Consider the following 12,638-nt stretch of genomic DNA (forward strand, 5'->3'; position numbering starts at 1 on the left):
CCGAAGATCCACCTTCTCCGTTCCAGAAGCCGGGGAAATGCCGGTGCTGGAGGAGTCGCCTGGAGACAGGTCGTCAGGGTCTGTGGTTTGCATTCTCGATATTGGTTGCTGTGACATAATTGGCTGCTGCTATACTTGAGAAGGAGAACAAAAAAGGCAGATTTTAGACGACCGCGTAAGCAAAGCTAATTAGCAGTTATTAAAAGAAAGCCAGCATAATAAGAGTGTGAGAGAGTCAATTTATTCACTTTGTTCCTGCAAGTTTAAAATGACAAATGATGAATGGAACAACAATGGCAGAGACTTGCATGCTATGATCAACTGTAATTTTCAACAGCAATACGGTATAATAAGAAACAAAAGACGCTAATTTTACTAGACTGACTCGGTAATTTAAAGTTATGTAAAAGAATAATTGATGACTTAATATTTAGCCAGAAGATTACCTTTTCTTAAAAGATTAAACAGAAATACACCTTCTTGTGGTTATTCCAAGTGTAAGAGTTAGCATTAGATTTAGGCAGCTTTGCTTTTGTTGTATTTTTAAGGAGGGAGGGGGTATCATTTGACAAGTCTGAATGCTTATGCTTTAATTATATAACTCAACTGCCTGCAGATATTAATTAAAGCTTCTGGTTAAAAGTTCATATTCCTTTATCCTACCAGCTGTACACAGCCCTTAATCTTTTCAATTACAATTAGATTTTTTTTCTCCATGTTAAAGCACTGCGAGAGATAGCCAAACTACCTCAGAAATACAACACTCAATTTTCAAATTAACATCTCGGGCAAACTCTTGAAAGTTGAAGTGCGCTGCACGGCACACTGCATGGTTATGTGCAGAACATGACTTTACCTTAACGGCATACAGCAGTATTTATACGTATCTCCATAATCTTCACTGCAAGACATGCACGTGGTTAATCTCAGCAATGGCTTTGTAATATCATCCTGCAGAATACATGTCACTGAGGGTGCAGCCAGAGCACATGACTTTCATCCAAGCCAGCTCTGCAATGTCTGAGCAGGAGCATGGCGTTTCCTGCAGGCAGGAGAAGCAGAGGGATGGAGATCCGGGAAGCTGCTAGTTTTCAGTCTGCATGTACATTTCATGTGCTCCTGTGAAGGTTCTGGTGCCACACGCCTTTACCAACTGAGAGGGTTTCAGCAGGAGTTTCAAAAGAATCACAGATCACAGATATCACAGATAAGCATGCACAAAGATTTATGAAACTTAATTTTGCTTCCCGCGTATGTGATTCTCACACATAAGGCAAGACCAACCCGTCTGTTTAACCTCAAAAATCCTACAGTAGTGCAAATCAGCCATTCAAATCACGGTGCAGCCCAGGACTTGCTGTGCCCTCATTAAAAATTAGACAGCGTGTCAGTCTTTGTCGCTCTGACTTTGTGTATGATGCAGCGTAACTGAAAAAACACCTCTTTTAAATTTCATTCAATTATTGTCAATTGTGATTCCATGAAGTTTTTCCTAAGGCCTTCTGCATCCTCATCCCTTACACTATACCTAGACACTATTTCCGTCTTCATTTAAATTGTCATTTTTTCAGTTTGACATTTATTGATTGCTCTGTGGCATAAATGTGCATAATAAGAACAAAAAATTCCAAAGGAATACTTCAGTGAGTTCTTTATTAAGATCATCAAACTAATGTATGCAAATGAAACCTTATTAGCACTTGGATTTTCATATCTGCTTATCAAAACGTGGCTTTTTTCTCCAAACTGAAGAAGTCCATTTATTTAGTTAGCAGTAATAACCAGTACGTATACTGGGATGCAAATTAAAGTTGATTACAATTAATTAAGGGCTTTCATGTTATTTGACCTTGTCTGTATTTTATGTAAATGTTTTAAATTCTGGTGTAAAGGTTACATGTTGTAAAATGTATATGGAAGCAGGGTCTGGCACCATTGTTCACGAGACAATTCCACTTGGAAATCGAGAAGCTGAATTCTTATACTGACATTTTTGTAACCAGTTTGTGCGAGGAATTAATATTTCATTTATTCCCATAAATTCTTTAAGAAAAAGTATATTATTACGAACGATACATTCATTTGTTTATATCTTAGAAAAGTTTTTTTGCCTTTGAAAAAGAAAGAGATTGCGTTTTTTTAAATCATGGTGTTAATACACTGCTGAAGTAAGAGGCCCAAGCCTTGATTTCCTTTCTGTTTACCAAAATGAAGGAGTTTCAGTCCTTTGAGATTCTCTGGGCTAAGGACACCTTGATCTGTTCTGCTCAAATAACCATGTTCCTTCGTTTTATTTCTCTGAAATTTCTCTGGATCAGTCTTGTGAAATGTGTCTCGTTGCCTCTTATACAGTTATTTGCAGAAAACTGTTACCACACCAACTTTCTAGTGTTGTTTCTTCAGACCCTTTACAATAAATATTTGATTTGAAACATACAGGCATATTCCTCATCCATTTTGATTTGATATATTTTTAGTCATATTTACCAGACTGACAGAACTGAATGTTTAAAGACCTGAAATTGAATCTCACATTCAATTGAAGCAGAAAATGTCCTGGGATCACAATGGATTATATCTGGGATACGTTTTGTGCTGGTGACTTGCCTTGATTAACCCTTGTGGTTTACCATGGGTACAGCTCTTTCAGAGTGATTTAATTCTTAATATTAAAACTAAAAACCTCAGGCCAAGATGCAATGAAAAAGTTAGAAGGCTAACATCATGCTGTTGAAATATGTGTTTATTAAAATGCCCAGCACCGGAGTGCCTGTGTTAATTATGAACAATCTAAGACATTTTCATGTATCATATATTGCACTCCTGTAAAGTTGAATATGCACCAATATTGTGTTGTGCTGTAGACCAGCTGTCTTCACTCCTAGTGCTGGAGTTATACAGATCTTTCCCTTTTCATTGTGACACAGTTCTCAGTTACCTAATGAACTGAGACTTAGCAAAGTCAAGAGCAGCACAAGCTCTGGCCACTGTGGAAATCCAGCAGGCTGCTCACTGGGAGAGGAGACTGCTGAACAAAATGTGGGACACTTGAAACACCCGATCACTCCAGAATAAATGAGATTGATTGCCTTTAGCATCTCCTTAATTCGAATGTCTCCAGAATTGCCCAAACAGACTGACCAGCCAGTTTTGTACTGTCCTTCCCAGAGCTGCTACAGGGATATTAGTAACTAAGGCAGGGTAAAGATGTTTACACGCGGACTAGTAGTTCTCAATCGAAAACAACTTTCTTATTTTATTACAGCTGAGGGCTGGGAAACTGCAGAATTTCATTTTGCAGAACAATCACAGTGCTGACAGATAGTGTCGGTACAGTAATTGCCCTGTCATTTATGGAAAAAAATGCAAGGCGAGATATTCCAACAATGAAATTCATCCTTTGATTTTTTATTTCTCTTCTTTGTTTCATTGTTGATGTTGCCATCTCCAGAGAAAGGTCGCCGTGCTTTTGTGGGTGGAAACTGCAATTTCCTGTAAACACCATTTTGGGTAAGTGAAGTTTGCAAAACCCGAGACTTTCGTCCTCAGTAAAACACAGCAGTGAGAAGCCTAGAGCAGCCTCTTCTCTGCTCTACCTGGATCTGAGTGAGTTCACAGTCCCTGTAGTTTAATGAGACCTAAAAGAATATGATCTGTGCTGGAAAATTTGATTCTAAATCAGAATCTTCCTTAAAGTAGTCCCAGATGAAGCTGTGAGAAAATTAGATTAGATCACAAGCAGAACCCCTTCTAGCAGGGAGTCTTCCTGGAGAGTCTACCTAGGCTGCCCTGTGGAGAGGAGGGCAGGGGCAGGGACGCTCTCTGGAAGGCAGTGCTTTCAGCTCCCTCTCGGGGGCGCCCCAGAGTGGGTACATCTTACTTTTCAGTGTGGAATTAACCTCTGCAAACACAGCTGGATAAAAGTGTCTGTTAAATTAATTAAGTCCTTCAAGGGTTCTATTTTAAGATTGCTCAATAGTAATAGTATTTCATAAGAATATAAATGGATTCATATAAATGGATTATTTCAGCACTATAGTGAAGTCCTACAAACAACAAAAAAACTGAGTGGAAAAACACCATGTAGTAAGTATTGGGTTTGCTTGTTTTGTCTTTTGACATTTCATTGCTGGTATGTAAGTTAGATATTAACCAAAAAACTTAACCACAGTAGTTTTAAATTTGGAAATCTTGGGAGAGGATAATATATTGTTGTAATTATGGACAAAATACTATTAAAGTAATTATTTTACAATTAAGGCAATTGTTATGTAATTATGACAATTAGGGTTGGATTTTGTGCCTAAAGAGATGGGTTTTGTTACTCCTCCAATAAAAACCAGAGCACAAGTAAAATGAACAGCACAGTCCTACTAATGCACTGATGATGATGAGAAAGAGAGAACATTTTACCTCTGTGAGTTGGCCACTGGTGTAAAAATGTAGGTACAGCATCTACCAAGTGTGTCACTGGGCAAAGATCTGGACAGAACTCACACTCACATGTCTGGAGCAGCGGAGACCTCCACAGTCTCCTGCCCTGGTCCAGTTTTATAGACAGCCCTTAAAGCCATTCATTTCTAAAGACCCGGAACACTGGAATTATGGTAAACTAAACAGGCAGTGTGGTTAATTAAATAATTTAGAGATTGTTTGGTACAAACATCCCAATATCCTTCAGCCATAAAGGACATGTGTTTCTTTAGATGAAACACTACTTGCTTAATTGATTAATTGGTTAAACAAAAATTCCTCATCTTTAAATAACAGGTGATTTTAGGGTGACCTATAGGATTGATTGCATTGAACTAAGCAATCCTGTAGCGGAGAAGTGTTAAATTCTCCTCATTGTCTTTATCACAGATCTCATGAATCAGTATGCTTAATAAGAAAAGCAGTACCTACTGCTGGGAGAATATTTAACTGTTTACTTGTCATTTTTGCATAACAAACTTTACATGTGTGTTCATACATAAAAAAAAATTATGCTGTTTGTAATAAAAGGCTTGTTCTCATCACAGGAGTTCTTTGAAAAAGCAACAATATAACAGTGATCACATTGGGATTTATAAATGAAAAAATGACACCAGACAGCCTTTCAGCCTTTATAAAAATTAATTGACCGAAAGTTTAGACATACATATTTGTTAATTACAAAAATTAAGCTCAATTAGCATCTAGTTAATTTTAATAGCGATGCTCATCTATAACCTCCATTGAGGATGATTGCTATTTTAATTACCTGACTCAGATGATATTGTTAGATTAAATCTCATAACTTGGCAAAGCTATTTTAATTAATGTATATTGCCAAAATAAGATATTCATTAAACGTATTATTGGCTTTATCTTATTTTATTTTTAAATAGCTGAGATTTGTTACTTTAAAGGTAAAACAGGTGAAGGATATCTTCATGTTCAAATGAATTGAAGGAATTTGGAAACCTGAAGTTTGTTTCATTACAAAAAGAAAGAGGCTTATCTTATTTAATTTAATCTTTTGTGAAGTGTTGGCACTGAAAAGAAGATTAGTGCAAAACAGACATCACCTGTGACCTGTGAGTGCACAATGTCGTTTTAGGCCAGACCTTTTCAGCAACTCAGCATAGAAATAATAAAGTAATAGGTTTATTCCATGCTGTAAAGAGAAGAAAAAAAACACAACGTTTTGGCCGTGGAGCCTTCTTCAGGTGTGAGGTGCTTGCCTGAAGAAGGCTCCACGGCCGAAACGTCGTGTTTTCTTCCTTCTCTTTTCAGCAGGAATAAACCTTTACTTGTTCCTTTGCAGCCTGAGCATGCTGACACAGCTCCTGAACTACTAGAAATAATAAAGCTGGAAAGTCATAACCGGACAAGAATGTAAGAGGGTCTGTGCAGAGGGGCCATTTTGCCCATCTTGTCTAACTGATCTGAGGATCTCCTCCTACCGCTTCCTGACAAACGCCATGGACACATCTGGGCAGGCTGTTCTCCCACCACCCTGTTCTCAGTGTTAAAACTTCCGCTGCCGTCCGGTTGGTGTTTCACTGCTGATTCTGGAGGAGTCGTGAACCAAATCCTGTCATCGTCTTGCCTTTTTGATAAAACACTTGAAAGGCTCGGTTCCTTCAACCTGTCAGTGCAGGACGTTCTCCTGAGCCCCTGGCTATATCGAGCTGCTGTTCTCTGGGCTGCTTTCAGAGCAGTTTTATATGGTATACAAAGTCATAATTATATTACAGGAAAATGGTTTGGTATATATTTAATCTATTGGTACCCCATTGATACAGTTTTCTGAAGACTGACGGGTAGATGTTTAAAGAGATATAATCACTATTCACTGGCTTGCGATGGGTTTAAAACCCACCCAGCTTTTGTAAGATCAAGATATAAGGGCATGCTTTTTATTAAATCAAATGAATAGTCAGCAAAATCTCTGAACTGAAGCTTTGAAAAAGTTCATTCTAGCCAGAATGAGCTCATGGTATTTATTCTTCTTAAGGGAGTACTGTACATCCCCGCTAACTAATGAGATTCAGAAAGTACTTTAAAAACTATTAGCTCGGTCCCTCTCGGTCTAAGGGAAGGTAATTTGAGCAGCATAGATTTAGTTAGCTCATCATCACCTTAAGTAAGGCATCTTTAAGGCAACGCTTTGCTGAATCTGATGTTTGATTTTTTGAAGATGTAATTCGTAATTCTGTGGTTGCAATTACGAGGTGCTCTTAGTGACCCCTAGTGTTACAGAGCAGTAGATACACGCGCCTTAGCTTGTCGGCAGTTAACTCTCGTTTTACTTTTCTTATCAGTTTGAGGCAGTTAAAAATGGAATCTGCTTTCACTGCAGACATTTAACAAGGCAAAACACTAAAAATAATAAAAACATAAATAAATGCACTCCATTGGAAGAAAAATAAGATGACAAAATACTGTAAGCAACCTGCGTGTACATGCTAGAAAATTATTAGGAAAAACATTCCTTTACTATTTAATACCTTTGATAGGTCCATTTTATTTAATGTATTTCAGCATAAAGGAACCTAAAGACTAATCATTTGAATTTGAAAAATGCGCTCTGATGGAAATCCAGCGAAACAAAACCGGGCTTGAGATTCGCTGTCCTTTAGCATTTCAGCCAAGTACAAATCAGCAGAGCCCTCTCTTTGCGCGATGAACGCCCTCTGATGGAGAAATGTTAGAACTGCGCTGAAAAATGTCAATACTGTTTTTTAAGACGTTTTTCCTTGCAGTTCCGTGGTACATTCTCTGCAAAGGCTGTCTACGCATAGTGCAGATGAGCCTAACAGGATCATGGCGCATGTGACTGGCCGAGACTGCTGTGACCTAAAGCCCCTGAGGATTGGACTCCGAACATCAGCACAGCTAAATAGCACTGAAACCAACGAGAAAATTACACCGTGACCACTAACTAGACTTGAGCACACGTGACTCTACTCTAAGAATCTGCCTCTGCATACGCCTTCCCAATGAAGGGTTTCCATGTGGTTCGTTAGGTGTTACCTCATCACCCTTGGGCTGATTTTGAACCAGAGCTTCCAGAAGACATCTCAGGGCCCTGGAGCAGTGCGGTTTTTAACCAGGAGAGACACGGGGGAGAGAATTAAACGTGGGGTGGACAAGCCTTCTCCCGGGGGGGTGTCCATATAGGTAGTGAAGCCTCTAATACACTCGGAGCAATTTTGCAGAGAAAAGTAGTCCAATATCAGTCCCTGAATCTATGCAGCACAGTGGGAAAACAAGTGACTTGCAATCTATATTGGATTTATTCCTGTTCCATCACCAGGTCCCCGGCTCTAACAGCGAGGAAGTCATAATAGTAAATTTCACTTCACAGTGGGAACTGAAAGGTCAGAAAGAAGTAGCTCAGTGACTAGTTTAACAGTGCCGGGCAGACCGCTCCTGGTGCTGAATATAGTGACTTAAAAAGGAAATTGTTGCCCGTTGTTTCAGCCAATGCATCTTTTCGTGTCACCTATTGAAAGTAAAATCAATTTTTGAAATGTTTTGAAGAATATGCTCTCTGCTCGTTTAGCAATTAGGAGCTACAGATATTCAGTTCTGTCAGGCTGCAAGAAGTGCACCTGCTTTCTTCTTGAACAGGGAACAGAGGCGTCAACAGAGTCAGCCCATTGCCCTCCTCGAGAAGCGGCAGAACACGACCCAGAGGGCACACGTGGAATCTACAGAAGACAGCACTGGAAACCAAGAGGGGGAGGAGGCACTGCTTTGCACAAAGAGGTGTGGGTGCGTGGAACAAGCTGCCCGGCCTCATTGTCATAACTTTCCCCTGACTTCCTGCAAGAAATGGCTGGATGAGATAATTGGATGAGCTATTAACGAGCAAATTGGCTATATGGGCCAAGTGGCCTCCTCTTATTTGTTACTGAGCAACTTTGTAGCCTACCTGCTAATTTCCCAAAGCCTCCTCCCTGTGCACGCCCAGACTGGAACAGAGCTCGACCCCCTTAGTCCAGCTGCCGGCCTCCCTCAGCACACCCCAGAACAGCACCAGAATCCAGCCGTCTCCCTCAATGGCGTGCGAGGAAACTGGCTTGAAGTTTTTATTTTCTCTGGGGCGGGAAATGGAAGACACGGAGAGGTGGATGCAGAAAAGCCCGAAAATCGCTGTCCCGCTACAGTTTTTCTAGAAAAGTCAGAAATGTGCTCGGGGAGACTGTGTGGGCAGAAGACATTATGACTCCTTCATGCCCTTATTAGTGCGGAGAACCTGCAACGCCGAGCCACAGAGATTCCAGTGGCTCCCAAAGCATTCCCGAGCCTGAGACACTCAAAACAGTGGCTCCAAGCTCATTATCTCTAGATGAGAAGTAGGTGACCTTCCTAAACTGTAATGAATGGGCTATCACTCAGTGAATCAAGGCCACGCTTACCTTTGGAGGAACTTGTTTACTTTTATTTTGCACTCATTACCTACAGTAGCCAAGCAGAACTCCACACAATTCACTCTAATTGGTCACCCTGCCTTCACTGGAGAGACTGCAGGAGAGCTAATAATCACCCTCATTAGCATAACGCACAGGAAACCACAAGGTGCACAGTCTTGTTTGGGGTAACGAAGCTGATTACTCTGCTCTCTGCTACCTCTCTCTCAGTTTAACCCAGAGGATGAAGTCTGAAGGAAGTGGGATCGCAGAACGAAGGGTTTTCCACCAAAAGTAATTATGTTTGTTTTTTTATTTTCAAATGGTGTTTAAAGCACATCTCATAACCAAGCAATTCTGAGGCAATTTTCTCTGTGGGAGGATGGTGTAATTTTCTGTTCTCTGAGATTCTGTTGTCTAAAAAAAATAATAATAAAATGTTATCCTGCAGTCTTTTAAATGTGTGTACAGTTCTTTAATGGCCAGAGATGACAGAGGGAAATTGTCAGAGAAGGTTGCTATTTAATGACTATAAATAAGGCTCATAGCATTTAAGTGAGAAGGAGACTTTTGTTAGCTTAAACCATAAATACACTCAGAAGCTGACATTCTTAACATATTAGCACGTTTTTGCATAATTTGCCATCATACATCAGAGACAACTAAAACAGAGTATTACAAGCTATTATAATTCAAAAACAGCATCTGAATATTTTTGTGTTTTATGAGTTCTGTTAGTGTCATTACAGATATTGTTATTTGTGAAAGTCTTCTCATTGTATTGAGGCATGCAGTGTAGCTAAGGGAGGCTTTCTTGTGCTGTCTTACAGGAGCAATTCAGAAAGTGCGAAGACGGACAGGTTTGCAGACAAAGTCATCATCTCAGAGATTAATACAGCAGTATCGTGGAGGTTAATCCATAGGACTTCCGAGGTTTTTACTGGCACAATCAGGCTTTGTATAACTATTTCCAGGGACGTCCTTTAGCTCAGTCGTTGAGTCCGGTGTGAGCAGGAGATTGTGTTCTTACACACCTCGGGAAAGCTGCAGCCCTAAATTCCCTGCGTGTCAAGGAAATGGAGACCAACTGGCACTGTGCCCCTTTTCAAAAAAGAATCTGCAAACAGGGAAGACAGAGACACATCTAATCCGGCTGTTAATATTAACCAGAAGGAAACCATGAAATACGAACCTTCACTTGTCGATTACATTTTAACTTCTATTTTGTGTTTACTATATGCAAGTGCTGTATGCACATTGCTCTCAATCACACCATCATCGGCTCTGCTGACTGATGGTTTCGAAACATTTCTTGCATAGAAATTCAGCTATATATTCCTGCTTGCGATTAGAGCCTGTGATTTTTTACAGTGCAATAACAACTGAAGCTGGTGACCCAAGGCTGGAGTTGCTGCTAGCAGAATCTGACTATACTGTTCCACGCTCCGGTTCTGGAAACGAATCTGGAGAAGAAATTAAAATCAGTCCCTTTCCAAGGGCAGATCAATTTCTCCAGACGAGGTCAGGACATTTCCTGCCATTAGCCATCCTCATTGTGAGCACAGACACTAAACTACCTGTCAGCAGGAGTTCTGACACCATCTTCATGCCTGACTGCAGAATATTTACTTCAAGCATTTCTACTTTATCTGTGATTCTCTATGAGAATTGCCATCATTTACTAAAAAAAATAATTCCACATAGGATATTGATTTCTCTTTGGTACTCCCGGGAACATTACATTTCAGCCTTTTTCCCTCAGCCTATGCATGTTGTTTTGTACTGTATATAACAGGATATTATGTAAATTCTTAGTACATATTGCAAGACATCTATAGTGAATTCATCTTCCTTCAGCATAAACAAATGAAAACCAAATTAATCTCTTTTTTTACGCCTGTATAGAAATACATTATAATCAGCTTATATGATTAGATATCCCTATACTATATTTATATATATTTCTATAGATTATGTGTGTGATAGAAATATAATATGTGTTTGTTAGAAGTATATGCTTTTATGTTGCTCCTTCATTAGTATATAAACTTCAGTTATCCCTATGCATTTATCAGTCATCAAGTGTTTATAGGAGGCTTGATGAGATTAACCGGGCTGCTGAACAATTAAATTAGAATTATTTTAGATTCTAACATCCCAGAGCAGATTCAAGTGTTTGCCAATCCATCTCCTCCCTAGTTTAAGTGCTCAGTGCTGCGAGAGTAACTTGCCTCATGGGAAATACAGACAATACCCTGTAGTTAGCGTGATCTGGGAGATTGTCACAGGCAGAGTCATTTTTACTTATAGGATTCTGAATAGCACACCAGTGTCATCAAAAAAGTGGTCAAGCAAACAGCTGCAGGGATACGGTACCAGGCCGGTCTTGCCTTCAAAACCTCAAAGTCTTGAGGGAGATTTTGGTAAGTGCATATGTCTGTTAATCACAGCACCTCCAGAAATGCAAAAGTACTAATTTTTAAGGATCGACCCATGGAATTACCTACCATTGGAATTACAAGAGAAGGTTGTTCTAGTTCTAAAATACAGAAAAGTATTTAAATGATAAATGATTCTAAGTGACCGAAGGCGAAATGCAGGAGAAAACGCTCCTGTCAGGTGCTCTTGCCTGGTCTTTCCGAGTGCCATGCCCCAGGTCTCCTGGTGTACAAGCTAGGTTTGTTCACCTTTTCCCAGAAGTCCTTGTTGAATTCGTGGCCTCTCTGGAGCTCAGCCTGCTTTGGTCTGCATTCAGGAGAAGCCCAGTCCCGGACGGAGCAGGCCGTGCAGGGACTGGACCTGTTACTGGCCTCTCACGCCAAACGCAAGCTGACCCTCGAACTCCCTCGCGAAAGATAACAGTTAAACCTTTATCTCCGAGAGCGCGTTCAGTGTGTGGCTGAATAATGTCTTCCCTCTACGTGCACTGGATAATATTTGCCTGCTCTGCTTTGCTGTTCTCAATTCATTACTCTTTTCTTTCTTTCATTGCTTAGTCCTCTGAGCAATAACATGAGCATTTTAGACATAGGCTGCCAATGTAAAAGAGGAATTTGTTCTCAATATCAATATTAATAAAATCTAACTGCACTGCCGCTGAATTAACGCTTTCTAAAGCGTTATATGGACCGAGCAGTGTGGTCAGTCAGTCAGTCAGTTCACTGCACTGTAGTAACTGTGGCAGGCCAGTCTTTTGGAACCTGCAGTAACAATAGCCCTGCCACTAGAGGACATCAATAGGCCTTTATCACTTGTAAATAGGTTCACTGGGTGTCAATACATCAGTGATTTATATTACTAGCGAAGGGTTACAATTCTTATCCTCACAGGGGTGCAGTTAATGAGGACTCGCCATGTAAAGGGCCTTCACAGGGAAGGTGGGTTAGGAAACAGCCAGGGGAGTCTGTGTGCAAGTTGTTAATAGAGAAGTGTGAGAGAGGCGTTTTCTGAGAATCTTTGAAGTGCATGACTTAGGAAAACCCCTAAATAAAGATTCCTGTACCTTAATGTGACCTGTATCAGATTCCTGGAGCCACTCATACAGACTTTATTATTTGCTGTAGCTACTTTGCTACATGCTGTTGATAGGTATGGTTATTGTGCTTGCTCTGGGCTATAGAGCTGTGATATATACTGTAGGCAACTATTCAAAACCAAAACTTGATTCTGTGAACAAATTGGAAAGGTTTCCAGATAATATTCCATATGATTATACACCAAAACAGAATAGAAAACAGGAAAAAAGCGCAGAGCACA

General features: G+C 40.1%; 1 long non-coding RNA gene across 1 annotated transcript; it reads left to right on the plus strand.

Annotated features, from left to right (window-relative positions):
- LOC138239102 (uncharacterized) lies at positions 1-8,233 on the plus strand. The gene is made up of 3 exons (XR_011189545.1): positions 1-78; positions 3,452-3,510; positions 8,101-8,233. It is a non-coding gene; the product is annotated as an uncharacterized lncRNA (long non-coding RNA).
- Positions 8,234-12,638: the final 4,405 nt, after the last annotated feature.

This window comes from Lepisosteus oculatus, chromosome 5, assembly GCF_040954835.1.
Source record: "Lepisosteus oculatus isolate fLepOcu1 chromosome 5, fLepOcu1.hap2, whole genome shotgun sequence".
NCBI classification, from domain to species: domain Eukaryota; kingdom Metazoa; phylum Chordata; class Actinopteri; order Semionotiformes; family Lepisosteidae; genus Lepisosteus; species Lepisosteus oculatus.